Here is an 18,036-nt window from a genome sequence, read left to right as displayed (position 1 = left end):
GAGGTTAAGCACATGAGCCAGGCATGGTACGTGTGTGATCTCACCTCGCCTCAGAGCCGCCACCAGGTTACGGCCATTGTCACACACGACCATGCCGGGATGTAGGTTCAGGGGTCTCAGCCACAGATCTGCCTGCTCTTTCACAGCTGTCCACAACTCACAAGCAGTGTGAGGTTTATCACCTAAGCTTATGAGTTTCAGCACAGCCTGTTGCCGCTTGGTGGAGGCAGTACTGCAATGCTTCCAGCTTGTAACTGATGTGGTGATATCTGAGATGGAGGCTGAACATGAGGAGGAGGAGGAGGAGGATGCGCAGGAGCTGTACACTGTGGGGGCAACTCTGACTGACATAGGGCCCGCAATCCTCGGTGTGGGGAGGATGTGTTCTGTCCCAAGGTCCGACTGGGTCCCGGCTTCCACTATGTTTACCCAGTGTGCCGTCAGAGAGATGTACCGTCCCTGGCCACAAGCACTTGTCCACGTGTCCGTTGTCAGGTGGACTCTCCCAGTAACTGCGTTGTTGAGGGCACGGCAGATGCTTTGGGACACGTGCTTGTGTAGTGTGGGGATGGCACACCGGGCAAAATAGTGTCGGCTGGGGACCGAGTACCGAGGGACGGCCACCGCCATAAGATTGCGTAAGGATTCCGTCTCCACCAGCCTAGAAGGCAGCATTTCCAATGCAAGCAGTCGTGAAATGTGCGAATTTAGGACTGTGGCCTGTGGGGTGTTAGCTGCGAATTTCCGCTTTCGTTCAAAGGTCAGGGATATGGACAATTGAACACTGCGGTGGGACGTGGACGTTGATGCTGTTTCTTGAGAAACTGCCATAACAAGTGAAGACTGAGAGGAGGGGGCATCTTTACATGCAGAATGGACAGGGGATTGCCTTGCACACACAACAGGGAGTTCTATTGCACGCACAACAGTGGAAGAAGCAGTGGTGACACCCGCTGACACTGGTCGTGGACCCTGGGTTTCGCCCCACAAAGTCGGATGCTTTGCTGCCATGTGCCTGATCATGCTGGTGGTGGTCAGGCTGGTAGTTTTGTCACCCCTGCTGATGCTGGCATGGCAGGTGGAACATATGGCCTTTTTGGGGTTATCAGCAGAGTCTTTAAAAAAATTCCAGACTCTGGAGGACCTACCGCTTGTACTGGCAACGTCCCTCGTGTTGGTGTTACGGGGAACGGTTGCCTGCCTTCTGTCTGCGGCCACCACACTGCTTCTTCCTGCCTGTTGGGGTACTCTGCCTCCCTCTCCCTGTGTGCTGCTGGCCTCACTCTGCATGTCCTCCTTCCACGTTGGGTCAGTTACTAGATCATCCACCACCTCCTCCTCTTCCACTTGCGCACCACGATACTCCTCCTCACTTCCTGGCAATTGTGTCTCGTCATCGTCCACCTCTTGTGACAGATTGCCAACGTCGATTTCCCGTGGCCGTGGCTGTTCAAATATTTGGGCATCACAACATGGGATCTCCTCTTCCACCACTTCAAGCGTATCAGGCGAGGTGCCCAATTATGGAAATAGACCAGTGAACAGCTCTTCAGAGTGTCCAAGTGTGGGATCACTTGCTGTCTGACGACACTCGGCATGGTGGGAGGAAGGAGCATCAGGGTGAGGAGGAGTATGCGGTCGAGACTCACGGCTACTAAGAGTTGACCGTGTGGAAGACAGACCGGAGGTGTTGGTGCCCAGGTAACTGGAAGTATTATCTGCTATCCAATTAATAACCTGTTCACACTGATCAGTTCTCAATACTGGTGTTGTTCTGTGCTTCCCTAGTAATTCGGTCAAGAAGTGGGTGCTAGAAGATGTGGCTGTTGGTTGTGGCACATTTTCACCTTGGCAACGGCCCCGTCCTCTGCACGAACCATCACCAGAATGTCCACTTCCACGACCCTTGCCACGCACCTTGCCCATTGTAAATGAAGTAAAATAGCTTACACTTGCACTATCAATGGAAAAAGGGTAATAAAGAGTAGATTAGAACCGTGGAAGTGGAAAAGCACAGTTATTGTTTACTGGGGTATACCACACTTTTTAAAATAGAGATATTTGCGGCTGAACAGTGAACGACACACTCAAACTGCTTTTTTTTTAGATACCAAAGGCCCAAAACTGGATAGTACAGCGATTTGACCCATGGAACTGCGAAACCACACTGGGATGTCGGGCCTACACAAGACTATTTTCAACAGATATATTTTTGTGTCACAACAGTCAGGAGACACTACTGTTTTTCTTTACGGAAAAAACTACCAAAAGCTGAATAATAGAGATTTTTTACCGTGGGATGGCAAAACCACAGTTATTGTTTACTGGGGTATACCACACTTTTTTAAATAGAGATATTTGCGGCTGAACAGTGAGCGACACACTCAAGCTGCTTTTTTTTAGATACCAAAGGCCCAAAACTGGATAGTACAGCGATTTGACCCGTGCAACTGCGAAACCACACTGGGATGTCGGGCCTACACAAGACTATTTTCAACAGATATATTTTTGTGTCACAACAGTCAGTAGACACTACTGTTTTTCTTTACGGAAAATATACCAAAACCTGAATAATAGAGATTTTTTACCGTGGGATGGCAAAACCACAGTTATTGTTTACTGGGGTATACCACACTTTTTTAAATAGAGATATTTGCGGCTGAACAGTGAGCGACACACTCAAATTGCTTTTTTTTTAGATACCAAAGGCCCAAAACTGGATAGTACAGCGATTTGACCCGTGGAACTGCGAAACCACACTGGGATGTCGGGCCTACACAAGACTATTTTCAACAGATATATTTTTGTGTCACAACAGTCAGGAGACACTACTGTTTTTCTTTACGGAAAAAACTACCAAAAGCTGAATAATAGAGATTTTTTACCATGGGATGGCAAAACCACAGTTATTGTTTACTGGGGTATACCACACTTTTTTAAATAGAGATATTTGCGGCTGAACAGTGAGCGACACACTCAAACTGCTTTTTTTTTAGATACCAAAGGCCCAAAACTGGATAGTACAGCGATTTGACCCGTGGAACTGCGAAACCACACTGGGATGTCGGGCCTACACAAGACTATTTTCAACAGATATATTTTTGTGTCACAACAGTCAGGAAACACTACTGTTTTTCTTTACGGAAAAAACTACCAAAAGCTGAATAATAGAGATTTTTACCGTGGGATGGCAAAACCACAGTTATTGTTTACTGGGGTATACCACACTTTTTTAAATAGAGATATTTGCGGCTGAACAGTGAGCGACACACTCAAACTGCTTTTTTTTTTAGATACCAAAGGCTCAAAACTGGATAGTACAGCGATTTGACCCGTGGAACTGCGAAACCACACTGGGATGTCGGGCCTACACAAGACTATTTTCAACAGATATATTTTTGTGTCACAACAGTCAGGAGACACTACTGTTTTTCTTTACGGAAAAAACTACCAAAAGCTGAATAATAGAGATTTTTTACCGTGGGATGGCAAAACCACAGTTATTGTTTACTGGGGTATACCACACTTTTTTAAATAGAGATATTTGCGGCTGAACAGTGAGCGACACACTCAAACTGCTTTTTTTTTAGATACCAAAGGCCCAAAACTGGATAGTACAGCAATTTGACCCATGGAACTGCGAAACCACACTGGGATGTCGGGCCTACACAAGACTATTTTCAACAGATATATTTTTGTGTCACAATAGTCAGGAGACACTACTGTTTTTCTTTACGGAAAAAACTACCAAAAGCTGAATAATAGAGATTTTTTACAGTGGGATGGGAAAACCACAGTTATTGTTTACTGGGGTATACCACACTTTTTTAAATAGAGATATTTGCGGCTGAACAGTGAGCGACACACTCAAACTGCTTTTTTTTTTAGATACCAAAGGCCCAAAACTGGATAGTACAGCGATTTGACCCATGGAACTGCGAAACCACACTGGGATGTCGGGCCTACACAAGACTATTTTCAACAGATATATTTTTGTGTCACAACAGTCAGGAGACACTTCTGTTTTTCTTTGCGGAAAATATACCAAACCCTGAATAATAGAGATTTTTTACCGTGGGATGGCAAAACCACAGTTATTGTTTACTGGGGTATACCAGACTTTTTTAAATATATAGATTTGCGGCTGAACAGTGAGCGACACACTAAATCTGCTTTTTTTTTAGATACAAATGGCCCAAAATGGATAATACAGAGGTTTGAACCGTGGAAATGCAAAACAACACTTCTGTTTCTCTAGCCTACACCAGACTATTTTCAACAGTTATATTTGTGTCTGAAAAATCAGAGACACGCTTTTTTTTTGGCAGGGGGGGGACACACCAAAAGGTGAATAAGACGGGTATTTGTACAGTGTGAAGGAGGAAAAAAAAAGGAGGATTTAGATGAGAAAAAAAGGATTTTTCCTGGCCCCCTACACCTGGTGCTAAGTCCAGCAATTTCAGCAACAGGAGCACACAGGACTGTAGTGCAGCGTTTGCTGGTATAACCACTGTGTCTCCTATACAGCCTGCCTGGCTGGTATCTGGGATGGATATTAGTCCTGAAAAGGACTGTTTGTTTGTTCTGGCAGCCTTTACAGACCCTACACTAACTATTTCGCAGTTTATATCTCTCCCTAAATCAGCAGCGCTGTCCCTACACTGTCTAATCCGGAGCGACTGTGTCCAAGATGGCGGCGCCCGGTTTTAAATACTCGAGGTGACGCTGTGCGGCCAGCCAATCACTGTAATGCCGACAACCAACATGGCTGCAGCATTACAGTGACTGGCTGGCAATCCCTGCATATTCATTGGCTCTGTAAAGAGCGCCAAACATGCAGGGCGGAGACCTGAGCTCCCGCCCGAGTAACCCGGAAATGCTCGGTGCTCGCCGAACATCCCGAGTAGCGTGATGCTCGGGCGAGTACCGAGCAGTGTCGAGCATGTTCGCTCAACACTACTCTGTACCCCAACACATCAGACTCTCGCCTACCCTGCAAATCTTGAAAAGGAAGCTGAAGGCCCACTTCTTCTGACAAGCGTAGAATCTGCGGTAAGCCTCGCTCCAACATACCGCTGCACAACTAGCTGTACTCTGACCTACTGTATCCTCAGGGCAGGGTCCTCTCTTCTCTTGTACCAGTCGATGAGTCTCCGACAGTGACTCCTTTTCACATGTAAAGCGCCACGGAATAAATGTCGCTGTAATAATAATTATTCTACTTGTACTCTGGGTCAATTGATGGCACTTTCCAGGTGTCTACCCCTAATTTGATGTGTTTTGGCATCTTTTTGGCATTTTAAGGTGTTGTGTATGCATTTTTTTTGTCCCCCCACTGAATCCTATGGCGTTCGGTAACGTCCGACGATCATTCGATGAATAAATCGGTGAATATTGCAAATTCGGCAATCGTAATCCGAATCGAATATTGAAACATTCACTCATCTGTATTTATGAATCATACAGGGAAAATTGACCTCCTTTTTCTACATAAACCTTAGAACAGGGGTCCTCAAACTTTTTAAACAGGGGGCCAGTTCACTGTCCCTCAGACCATTGGAGGGCCGGAATATAGTTTTAAAAAAAACTGTGAACAAATTCCTATGCACACTGCACATATCTTATTGTGAAGTAAAAAAACAAAATGGGAACAAATACAATATTTAAAATGAAGAACAAGTAAAGTTAAATCAACAAACTTACCAGTATTTCAATAGGCAGGTAAATGTCCCCAATAGGCAGCATAGGTCCTCAATAGGCAAGTAAATGTCCCCAATAGGTAGGTAAATGTCCCCAATAGGCAGCATAGGTCCTCAATAGGCATGTAAATGTCCACAATAGGCAGCATAGGTCCTCAATAGGCAGGTAAATGTCCCCAATAGGCAGGTAAATGTCCCCAATAGGCAGCATAGGTCCTCAATAGGCAGGTAAATGTTCCCAATAGGCAGCATAGGTCTCCAATAGGCAGGTAAATGTCCCCAATGGGCAGCATAAGTCTCCAATAGGCAGGTAAATGTCCCCAATAGGCAGCATAGGTCTCCAATGGGCAGGTAAATGTCCCCAATAGGCAGCATAGGTCCTCAATAGGCAGGTAATGTCCCCAATAGGCAGGTAACTGTCCCCAATAGGCAGCATAGGTCCTCAATAGGCAGTTAAATGTCCTCAATAGGCAGGTAACTGTCCCCAATAGGCAGCATAGGTTTCCAATAGGCAGGTAAATGTTCCCAATAGGCAGCATAGGTCTCCAATAGGCAGGTAAATGTCCCCAATAGGCAGCATAGGTCTCCAATAGGCAGGTAAATGTCCCCAATAGGCAACATAGGTCATCAATAGGCAGGTAAATGTCCCCAATAGGCAGCGTAGGTCCTCAATAGGCAGTTAAATGTCCTCAATAGGCAGGTAACTGTCCCCAATAGGCAGCATATGTCCCCAATAGGCAGGATATGTCCCCAGTAGGCAGCATAGGTCCCCAATAGGCAGGTAAATGTCCCCAATAGGCAGCATAGGTCCTCAATAGGCATGTAAATGTCCCCAATTGGCAGCATAGGTCCTCAATAGGCAGGTAAATGTCCCCAATAGGCAGGTAAATGTCCCCAATAAGCAGCATAGGTCCTCAATAGGCAGGTAAATGTTCCCAATAGGCAGCATAGGTCTCCAATAGGCAGGTAAATGTCCCCAATAGGCAGCATAGGTCTCCAATAGCAGGTAAATGTCCCCAATAGGCAGCATAGGTCTCCAATAGGCAGGTAAATGTCCCCAATAGGCAGCATAGGTCCTCAATAGGCAGGTAATGTCCCCAATAGGCAGCGTAGGTCCTCAATAGGCAGTTAAATGTCCTCAATAGGCAGGTAACTGTCCCCAATAGGCAGCATAGGTCTCCAATAGGCAGGTAAATGTTTCCAATAGGCAGCATAGGTCTCCAATAGGCAGGTAAATGTCCCCAATAGGCAGCATAGGTCTCCAATAGGCAGGTAAATGTCCCCAATAGGCAGCATAGGTCATCAATAGGCAGGTAAATGTCCCCAATAGGCAGCGTAGGTCCTCAATAGGCAGTTAAATGTCCTCAATAGGCAGGTAACTGTCCCCAATAGGCAGCATAGGTCTCCAATAGGCAGGTAAATGTTCCCAATAGGCAGCATAGGTCCCCAATAGGCAGGTAAATGTCCCCAATAGGCAGCATAGGTCCTCAATAGGCATGTAAATGTCCCCAATAGGCAGCATAGGTCCTCAATAGGCAGGTAAATGTCCCCAATAGGCAGGTAAATGTCCCCAATAGGCAGCATAGGTCCTCAATAGGCAGGTAAATGTTCCCAATAGGCAGCATAGGTCCTCAATAGGCAGTTAAATGTCCTCAATAAGAAGGTAACTGTCCCCAATAGGCAGCATATGTCCCCAATAGGCAGCATAGGTCCCCAATAGGCAGGTAAATGTCCCCAATAGGCAGCATAGGTCCTCAATAGGCAGGTAAATGTCCCCAATAGGCAGCATAGGTCCTCAATAGGCAGTTAAATGTCCTCAATAGGCAGATAACTGTCCCCAATAGGCAGCATGTGTCCCCAATAGGCAGCATATGTCCCCAATAGGCAGCATAGGTCCCCAATAGGCAGGTAAATGTCCCCAATAGGCAGCATAGGTCCTCAATAGGCAGGTAAATGTCCCCAATAGGCAGGTAAATGTCCCCAATAAGCAGCATAGGTCCTCAATAGGCAGGTAAATGTTCCCAATAGGCAGCATAGGTCTCCAATAGGCAGGTAAATGTCCCCAATAGGCAGCATAGGTCTCCAATAGGCAGGTAAATGTCCCCAATAGGCAGCATAGGTCCTCAATAAGCAGGTAAATGTCCCCTATAGGCAGCGTAGGTCCTCAATAGGCAGTTAAATGTCCTCAATAAGAAGGTAACTGTCCCCAATAGGCAGCATATGTCCCCAATAGGCAGCATAGGTCCCCAATAGGCAGGTAAATGTCCCCAATAGGCAGCATAGGTCCTCAATAGGCAGGTAAATGTCCCCAATAGGCAGCATAGGTCCTCAATAGGCAGTTAAATGTCCTCAATAGGCAGATAACTGTCCCCAATAGGCAGCATGTGTCCCCAATAGGCAGCATATGTCCCCAATAGGCAGCATAGGTCCCCAATAGGCAGGTAAATGTCCCCAATAGGCAGCATAGGTCCTCAATAGGCAGGTAAATGTCCCCAATAGGCAGGTAAATGTCCCCAATAGGCAGCATATGTCCTCAATAGGCAGGTAAATGTTCCCAATAGGCAGCATAGGTCTCCAATAGGCAGGTAAATGTCCCCAATAGGCAGCATAGGTCCTCAATAGGCAGGTAAATGTCCCCTATAGGCAGCGTAGGTCCTCAATAGGCAGTTAAATGTCCTCAATAAGCAGGTAACTGTCCCCAATAGGCAGCGTATGTCCCCAATAGGCAGCATAGGTCCCCAATAGGCAGGTAAATGTCCCCAATAGGCAGGTAAATGTTCTTAAAAGGCAGTATAGGTCCTCAATAGGCAGGTAAATGTTCCCAAATTCGGCACGAACATTGCATATTCGGATTCGTGATCGGAAACCTGAGCGTTTTACTGAAAATCGGTCCAATTTGGCAAAAGTGCGGTAAATGCGGTACTCCTTGTAGATGAGGGCCAGGAAGAGCATGTGCTCAAGTGGATAGAAAATGCTGGAGCAATGACCTAAGGGCACGTGGGTGGAAGGGACACATTAGATTACTCTATGAATCATGCGTATGATTGGAGTCATAATATAAGTAGTGATCGTACTCCTAAATCCATTATTAAAAAGAAGAAAAGGAATCAGAAAAATAAAGAAAATATGGACACATCTAAAACTAGATCATTTTCAGTTTTTCAGAATCCAACATCTCAGAAATCTCAACTCAATCTTAAACTGAAAGCACTGGTGATGCTATTCCCATAACAAAGGTTGCAAAAAACGTAAAAGACGGGGCGGGAGGAAACACAAGTGGAACGCACACCATGACTACAAGAAACAAGAAATAATTAATGCAACGTCAAGTGTATTGAATTTGTCTTCTCGTGATTTTTCTAATGAACAACTTATTTTGCTGTCAAAAGGCCTTAGTTTTATACTTGAAAAAAAATTTTGACCTGTTTGGGATAATCATTGATATTAACCGCTTTATAAGAAATCTTACGGTTAAAAAACATTTTGCTGGTGAAGAAGATGAGGTTTCTGAAGAGGATGAAAATGTCTGTGAAAACTTTTATCGAGGATTGGATTTTTCTAAACAGATTGCTATACTGAATTTGGAAGAACTAAGAGGAAATTCATCTGAAGATGCTTTAAAGTTGGACAACATTAAAATAAAAGATCCTTACTTTTATCCTGTCAACTCAAGAGTTGATTGTATGAAGCAGTTTCAGGAGGTTTCGGAGAGGGAATTGCGTAGTTTAAGCTTAAAAGTTAATAAAAAATAACCCCCCGAAAAACCTGAGTCCAGATTTAGTTAAAGCATTCAATGAATTAAAATCCATGAAAGACATCACAGTAAAAAGGGCTGACAAAAGTGACAAGATAGTTGTTTTAGACACTGAAACTTATAGGATGCAGATTTTGAAGCTTTTATCTGATGAAAAGACATATTCCCGCTTAAAATTTAATCCAACAAAAAAATTTAGTGAGCAAATCAACATATTAATAGCGGAGGGTGTAAAATTGGGCATATTAACAAAAAAAATCAGTGAATATTTAATATCATTGAATCCTGTAACACCTATAATACATGCTCTGCCAAAGATACATAAAGATATCCTTCCACCTCCAATGCAACCAATAATCAATGGAATTGGATCATGTAATGAACGTCTCGGTGAGTGGTTAGATTCAATCTTACAACCTTTGGTACAGCGCGTGCCTGGATATATCAAAGACACCAAGGATATTTTAGATCAGTTGTCAAACAAAAGATGGTCATCAGATTACACCTGGATAGGCTGTGATGTTAATTCTTTATATACTTCTATACCATGTTATGTAGCTATAGAAGCATTGAGATTCCATTTGGAAAAGTACAGTCCGTATCCTGATCTAATGCAAGAATATATATTAGATGTGACCAATTTTATATTAAATCATAATTATTTTGTTTTTGACAGAATTTTTTATTTACAGATGCAAGGTGTCTCAATGGGTGCTCGTTTCTCACCTTCTTTGGCAAATCTGACTATGTCATATTGGGAACATTGTTTTTTGTATTCAGACAGTAATCCTTATTTATCTAATTTGTCCTTGTATGGTAGATTTATTGATGATATGATATTCATTTGGCACGGAGATGAATCTGTCATTCCAGGATTTGTTACATTTTTGAATCACAATTCATTTAATTTGCGGTTTACTGTTTCTTATAGTTCAAAAGTTTTGGTGTTCTTAGATTTGATTCTTACGGGCATTCCAGGTGAAATTGTATCCACTGCTATTCATCGCAAACCATCTGCAGGTAATTCCATCATGCATTTTTCTAGTAGTCAACCACAGCATGTAGCTAAAGTCATACCAGTAGGTGAGTTCACAAGAATTGTCAGAAATTGCTCTGATAAGATTGCAGCCGGGGCCTGTGGTCACATGGTCCGGGGGCGGAGCCATTATCCCCCGGGCCATCGCATACCAGAAGCAGCAGCTAGGACCTGCGGTCACGTGATGGATACCTGCGGTCACGTGACTGGGGGCATCAGGACATCCAGCGGCGGCTTGGCAATGGATCCAGGGCCAGGACAAGGCAGCAAGAAAAGAGGGCAGTGCAGAGGACAGCAGGGAGCAAGGCATAGCCCCCCACCTGCCCCTCCTCAGCCCCTATCACTCCACCAGTCCCATTTATCAGCCCCTAGCAGCACCTCTAGCTCCCTAGATCCCTCTCCATACCCCCTAACATTTGGCCAGAATAATGCATCCCCCCAACACCATATTTATTTTACGCAGCCACACTTGCCCCATAAGCACCCCCTGTCCTAGATACTGACAAAGGTCTTTGCTTCCCCCGCATCGGCATCCCCCCTGCCCCTTATCCACTCTCCCTCCCCTAGGCCTCCACAGGGCCCGAGCACAGTGGTCGCCATGGGACCACCCCCTCCCCCACCCACAGACACGACGAGGGAAGCTAGCAACGCGTCAGAAGCACGTGGACGAACAACGCCACAGGACCAAGATGGACGACTGGATGCAGGATCTCCGGCCGGTGTGGCCGTCTCAAACAATTTTAATGTCGCAGGGCGTAGGACTGGGACGGGGGCAGGAGAGACAGATCAGGCAGGAATGGGAATAGGCAACATGGAAGGGGGGGCCATACACGACATGCTGACTGCCCTAAAAAATCAAGTAGCTTCCCTAGAGGCACATAATTTACTACCGGCTACAGCGTCAGCCTGGGTCTCGTTAGGTGCGGGAGGAAGGAACGTAGAGATAGGACATGGGGAAAGGGTCCCACACCCATTATCAGCGATAAGTCTGGCGCCTGCGTCGGAAAGAACGACGAGGGAAAAAGAGGACACAATTCACTTGGATGATAGGGCAAGGGGTGAGGTCTACGTATGCTATTGGGCTTCCCTGGGGGCACATTTAAAGAGGGAGGTAAAAGAGCAAATTTGGAAGGACGAATATGTGGAAATATTTTCCCTGCTGCCATTAGAGAAGTTTAATTTGGATAAAAATAAGAACGAAGATAATAAAAAGGAAGATGAAAAGAAACGGAGGTGGTCGCAGGCTTTCCATATCCTAGCAAGTGTCATAGGCAAAAGGGCACCAGAAAACTGTTCGACCCTCAACTGTTTGAGGGTAATGGCCCCAGCAAGGTATGGGCACCCCTTTCCAGGTTGGGCCGGGTCATCTGGCCATCATGGAAGTAGAGGGAGAGAAAAGGGAGAAAAGTCAAGCGGGCGGACAGAGACCAGGGCTATGCTGGGAATTCAATGAGAGTCAATGCAATTCGCCGCCGATTGTAAATACAGGCATGCCTGCTCCTTTTGTAACGGTTCATCACATGGGGCAGATAAATGCTTTAAGAAAGGAAGGGGAGGGGGAACTTCCAACAATTCCCAAAGGAGTGACGCCGGAAAAACTGGAAAAAATGCTACCCTTCCTAAATAGGTTCCCAGATAGGGAAAAAGCCGAGCTGCTGGCGGCAGGCTTTGAGGTGGGTTTCACAATCCCCTCCGTCGCTGTCGAGGTCCCAGTCACCAACAAAAACCTAAAATCAGCCTATCAGTACCCAGGAGTAGCTTCGGAAAAATTAAATAAGGAACTGACATTGAGCAGAATGGCAGGACCATTTAAGGAGCCGCCATGAAAAAACATGGTGGTGTCCCTAAAAAAGAACCTAAATAAATTTAGATTAATACATCATTTATCCTATCCAAGGGGTAGTTCGGTGAACGACGGCATTGCCGCAGAACTAAGCCCGGTGGTCTATACCTCCTTTGACGAAGCGATCAGGTGTGTCAAAAAATTGGGGAAGGGTACTCTGATGGCCAAAACATATATTGAGGTGGCGTTCAGGTTGCTACCAGTACACCCAGACAGTGTTCGACTGTTTGGTTGCTTCTGGGAAGGATTATATTACATAGATCGCTGTTTGCCCATGGGGTGTTCCATTTCGTGCTCCTTATTCAAGGCGTTCAACTGCTTTCTGGAATGGGTTGTTAGGGACATGTCTGGGGGGGGAACCAATTATCCATTACCGCTATGATTTTTTATGCTTTGGCCCAAAGGGCTCACCGCAATGTGCATCCACATTACACAACATGGAGTGGGTAGCGGAGTTATTCGGGGTCCCCTTAGCACCTGAAAAGACGGAAGGTCCGGCAATGCAGATTTGTTTCCTGGGAATAGTCATCGACTCTGAGAAGTGGGAACTCAGGTTGCCAGAAGAGAAGGTGGTGGCATTGAGGGCTGAAGTGGGAAGGGCCAGTTGACTAAAAAAGATGACGTTAAGGGAGACATAATTGTTACTAGGCAAGTTGAACTTCGCATCTTCTCCCGGAGGTTAGCAGAGGCGACACCCAGAGTGAGGGCCCCACATCACTACATCAGCTTGTCAAAAGAGCACAGGGAGGACTTGACGGTGTGGGCGACATTCCTCCAAGGGTACAACGACCGTTCAATAATAATGGAGGAGGTGACGGATAATGTCGACTTGGAACTGTTCACAGACGCAGCAGGTAGCACATGGTTCGGCGTCTATTTCAGGGGCCAATGGTGTGTCGGGGAGTGGCCTGGCAATTGGAAGGAGACGGGGCTGGTAAAAAACATAGCCCTGCTCAAAATCTTCCCAATCATAGTAGCGGTAACACTGTGGGGCCCGCAGCTATGCAACAAAAGGATTTGTTTACGCTGCGATAACATGGTTGGTGGTAATAGCAATTAATAATTTGTCAGCATCTTCCCCACCAGTAATAAGGGTATTAAGGCAACTAATGTTGGAATGTTTATTGATAAACGCCTATATAACGGCCTCACACATACCAGGTGAAAAGAATTCCATCGCTGATGCCCTTTCTCGTTTTCAGTGGGATTGCCTCCGGTCGTTGGCCCCCAAAGCAGAGGTGAAGGGGCTCGAGTGCCCAGAACACTTATGGAAATTGGCATTCACGCAGCCCAACCCCTAATAAAATCATCCTTATCTCTTAGCACATGGAAGGCATACCAGACAGCCTGGGGGCTGTGGGAAGGCCAAAAAAGTGGAATAAGTAATGATTTATTATCTGAACAGGATCAGGTAGGGCTGCTCCTTCTATGGTTAAGCGAGGGAGCTCGGGAAGGGTGGTCGATTACCAAGGTAAACCAAGTAATCGCGGGCATTGGATTTGGTTTCCGGACCAAGGGACTTAGGTATTTAACAAAGTATCCCCTAGTAAAACAGGAGGTAAGAGGGTTTTGTCGGGGGCGGGTGCGAAAGGATAGCAGGCGCCCTTGTCATTCAGACTACTGGAACGGCTGGGGGAGGCACTGACAGAGATCTGCACTTCCGATTATGAGATAACACTTTTAAGGTTGGCCTTTTCCTGGGCCTTTTTCGGGGCTCTAAGAGTTAGTGAGCTTGTAGCCCCATCTAAAAAAAAGTTTGGTGGGGTGCTAGCGAGGGACGTGTTATCGACAAAGGAAGGGGTCGAATTTTGGCTAAGAAAATCTAAAACAGACCAGCTGTGAAAAGGGAAAAAAGTAAGGCTGTGAGCAGTGCAGGGTTCAAAGATGTGCCCTTTAAAAACATTTGAGCGTTTCAAGAGGCTTGGGGGCAGTTCCAATGGCTTCCTGATATGTCACAAACATGGGAAATTTCTGTTGAAATACCAATTCACCAACATTTTCAGAACATGTCTGAGTAAGGTAGGTTTGGATCCTAGCAATTTCGTTCCCCACTCCTTCCAGATAGGGGCCACAACAGAGGCAGCAGCGTGTGGTCTTAGCGCTGAAACCGTCAAATGCATAGGGGGATGGGAATCAAAACGTTATTTATCATATGTAAGATCAGATGCAGTAGTTAACTTGTAAAAAAAAAAAAATTGTTTAGAGGTATGTTCTAACCATATATTGTCTTTTGATTGGGTTCCCCTTTACTTGTCTGGATAGTGGGCCACTCCTACATCCACTGGGGTGCGTTGAGAGCAAACCCGAGGCGGGATGGAAGGCAACTCAGTATTCCAAGGGACACAACCACTAATTGCTGGCTAGGGTTTAAAGGGATGAGATAGAACGCAGTGCTATGGGAGGTAAATCAATTTGTGCGCTTATATCTCCCCCCAGATATATTGCTGCAACATGTGGGGGGGTAACGACTTGGGAGTTCGGCCGTGCAGGAAATTAAGTAGGGTTTTCAAGGATGATTTCTCATGGCTCTGTGCATCTTTTACTTGTATGGTAACAGTCTGGTCGGAGATTTATCTCCGTAAGAGTTGGCGAAACGCCAGGTCAATAGAGGGGCTAGACAATGCATGGAGAAAAATGAATAGGGCCATTTCAAAATTTGTTTTGGAAAATGGGGGAGTATCAGTCAGGCATTTTAGTTTGGAAAATGGCGTGGGTGGTTTTTGGAGAAGCGACGGAGTGCATTTAAACAATGAAGGGATTGACATATAGTCATCAGCATTGCGGAGAGGCATTGAACAGGCGGTTTTCATAAAAGGAAGGGGGGTCTCGAGTACTTAAGGGGTCAAGCACTCTCATGGTGGCATGTGTAGGGTCCTTGAAGTGGGTATAAATTGGTATGGGAGTGTCCACAGGACATGGATCCCTCGGTTATATGTGTGGTATTGGGGTCTGGTGAGTTGTGGGACTTATGACAAAAGGAATGTCGAGTCCCGGGTGTTTCGGTTTCAAACCATTTGAACCCCTTGGGTTCAGGAGGTTTGTGGTGTTTTATCATTGGGAGCACCAGATCCCTTCTTAGCTTTAAGGACCTTACCACGTCTTTATATGTATATATATATATGTTACGGGTCCAGATGGTGGAACCACTGTGGCATGGTACAAGGAGGGACCAGAGGGGCGTAACTAAGTGCCAACCCAGACCGACCCTGGCTACACGGCAGCTTAGTCCACTCCGTGAACCAAGGAAGGTTAACCAGGTGCCACGCTGGGACCGACCTCGTGTGAGAGGAGGCGACTCCCACAGGATTGGCACAACAGATGGGCAGACAGATGTGCACGGCTGGTAGGCAGATGGACAGAGCTGACTGACGGATAGGCTCGGCTGGCAGGCTGATTGGCAGGCACGGCAGATAGGCTGGTGGGCATGGCAGATAGGCTGGCTGGCGGGCACGGCAGATAAGCAGGCTGGCGGGCATGGCAGATAGGCAGGCTGGCGGGCACGGCTGATAGACAGGCTGGCGGACAGCACTGGGACCTGAGGGCTGGAGAGAGTGTTAACACACAAACTACAACATTGCACAGGCACCTCCATTTTGGAGGAGCTGCCTAAAATATCAGCTGTCCTCTGGCCTTTGGCCAGGGACATATTAGGATGGCGCGTGCGGCCCCTTTAAGAAGCAGGGAGCGCGCACCCTAAGCACAGTGCCCGGGGATCTGCGAGTGGTGCCCGCACTCCGGGCACACACAGACAGGGGAGCGGAGGACGCCGGAGCAAAGCCGCGGCGGTAAGGGGGTGGCGCCTTTGCCGGGCAGGAAGCAGAGACGCCGGCGCTACAGTACCCCCCCTTTATGCCCGGAGAAGGAAGACTTGGCAAGGGAATGAAGTGAGCCATCTTGGAGAAGAGGTCAGCGACCACCCAAATGACAGTACAACCGGCTGATACAGGAAGATCCATGATGAAATCCATCGAGATGTGTTGCCATGGAGCAGAAGGCACGGGAAGAGGAAGAAGATGACCAGTCGAAAGTTGCCTAGGCGTCTTATTACGACCACAGGAAGAACAAGCAGAGACAAAATCCGTAACATCCTTGAGCAGAGTCGGCCACCAGTAATGTCGGGAAATTAACAGAAGCGTCTTCTTCTGACCACCATGTCCAGCCAGTTTGGAAGAATGACCCCAGAGTAAGACCCTCCTTCTATCTGGAGCTGCCACAAAGGTCTTACCAGGAGGAAGATGAGACAGATCAAACGGGGCGACAGTCATTATTCTGGAGGGATCAGTGATGTGCAGAGGCTCCTCCTCTTGATCGGTAGACGGGAAGGAACGAAAGAGTGCGTTTGGAAAAGAAGCCGCAGGTTACCATTCGCCTGGATGAGGACTTCTGGGTGAGAACTGCTTCGGCCCCAGAGGAAGAGGCGTCAACCTCCAGGAAGAACTACTTGTTACCGTCATGACGATGAAGCACCGGAGCAGAGGAGAAAGCTTGTTTCAAGGATATGAAGGCATTTTCCGCCTCGGGAGTCCATTCCTTGGGGTTAATCCCTTTGCAGGTCAGAGCAGAGATGGGGGCAGTCCGGGAGGAAAAGTGAGGGATGAACAGGCGGTAATAATTAGCGAACCACAAAAACCGCTGAATAGCCTTCAACCCCTCCGGTTGGGGCCATTTTAGAATAGTAGACACCTTTTCAGGATCCATCTTAAGCCTTGTCTCTGAGATTATGTATCCCAGGAAGGGAAGAGATGTCTGTTCTCTAATTTTGCATACAGACGATTCTTCCTGAGCCTCTGCAGTACCTGTCGAACATCTCTACGATGCGAGGGCAGATCAGAAGAGAACACCAGGATTTCGCCCAGATACACTGCCACGCATGAGTACAGTAGATCTCGGAAGATATCATTCACCAGTTCTTGGAAGCCTGCTGGTGCGTTGCAGAGTGCGAAGGGCATCACACGGTACTCGTAGTGGCCATCCCAGGTGTTGAATGCTGTCTTCCACTTATCACCTTGGCAAATCCGGATAAGATTGTATGTGCCTCGGAGATCGAGCTTAGTAAAGACCTTGGCGCCGTTGAGGCAGTCAAACAACTCAGAGATGAGAGGCAGAGGATACTTATTTTTGATAGTGATTTGATTTAGGCCCCTATAGTCAATACATGGGCGAAGAGAGCCATCCTTCTTCTTGACGAAGAAGAATCCTGCTCCTGCCGGAGAGGTGGATTTCTGAATAAATCCCCTAGCAAGATTCTCCTCGATGTATTCGGACATGGCTCTGGTCTTGGCTACTAACAGGGGGTAAATTCGACCTCGGGGAGATGAAGCACCAGGGATGAGGTCAATAGGACAGTCATACAGCCTACATGGTGGTAGTGTCTCAGCCTCCTTCTTGTCAAAGATGTCAGCATACGACCAGTAGGGTTCCGGCAAAGCGGGCAAATTAGCTGGAGAGGACGGAGGTCGAGCAGGACGAACAGGAACCAAGCAGGTCCTGTGACACTCGTGACCCCAAAGGAGTACCTCTCCCGAATTCCAATTCAAGACCGGCTCATGTGTTTTAAGCCAGGGTAGACCAAGCAGTAATGAGTGGGAAAGGCCGGACAGTACATAGAAGAAGATTTTCTCCAAGTGTAGCATTCCTACCTTAAGAACTACAGGCTCGGTGACGAACAAGATGCATTCAGAAAGAAGCTACCCATCCACAGAGG

Source organism: Phyllobates terribilis, unplaced genomic scaffold, assembly GCF_046119375.1.
Source record: "Phyllobates terribilis strain yellow unplaced genomic scaffold, ASM4611937v1 Scaffold_9__5_contigs__length_417890890, whole genome shotgun sequence".
NCBI lineage: Eukaryota > Metazoa > Chordata > Amphibia > Anura > Dendrobatidae > Phyllobates > Phyllobates terribilis.
Note: the sequence above shows the minus strand (reverse complement) of the source record.